The following is a 776-nucleotide window of genomic DNA, read 5'->3' as shown; positions in this document are numbered from 1 at the left end:
ACACCCCTGCCCCCATCCCACCCATGGTGATTGTACTGTGATAAATTGCACTCCTGGAATCGTTGTTAAAGAATAGTCCCTATTATCTCTAGCCAGGTAGCTCAGTTGGTTAGAACATCATCCTGATACATTAAGGTCCTGAGTTTAATCCCCAATTAGGACACATACAAAAAAATCAACCAATGAATTCATAATAAGTGGAACAACAGCCCCACCAGGGTGGCTCAGTGGTTGAGCATAGACCTATGAACCAGGAGGTCATGGTTTGATTCCCGGTCAGGGCACCACCACCACCACCACCAACAAAAATAAGTGGAACATCAAATTGATGTTTTTTCTCTCTCTATCCCTCCCCCTCTCTCTAAAATCAATCAATCAATAATAACAATAATAATAATACTCCCTGTATTATAATTGTGTGATCAAAGACAGCCTTTTTCTTCTGTAGGCCTGGGCTGAAACTAGGCCTTGATAAATGCTTAATCATATAGTACCCATTGTTCTCACCTCACAACCCCTCTTCATCACTGAGTCAGCAGTTACCCCACCAATCAGAAAACAAATGATGTGCCCTAACTGGTTTGGCTCAGTGGATAGAGCGTTGGCCTGCGAACTGAAGGGTCCCAGGTTCGATTCTGGTCAAGGGCATGTACCTTGGTTGTGAGCACATCCCCAGTAGGAGGTGTGCAGGAAGCAGCTGATCAATGTTTCTCTCTCGTTGATGTTTCTGGCTCTCTATCCTGCTCCCTTCCTCTCTGTAAAAAATCAAATATATA

This window comes from Myotis brandtii, unplaced genomic scaffold (assembly GCF_000412655.1).
Source record: "Myotis brandtii unplaced genomic scaffold, ASM41265v1 scaffold240, whole genome shotgun sequence".
Classification (NCBI taxonomy): domain Eukaryota; kingdom Metazoa; phylum Chordata; class Mammalia; order Chiroptera; family Vespertilionidae; genus Myotis; species Myotis brandtii.
This window is presented reverse-complemented; position numbering follows the sequence as displayed.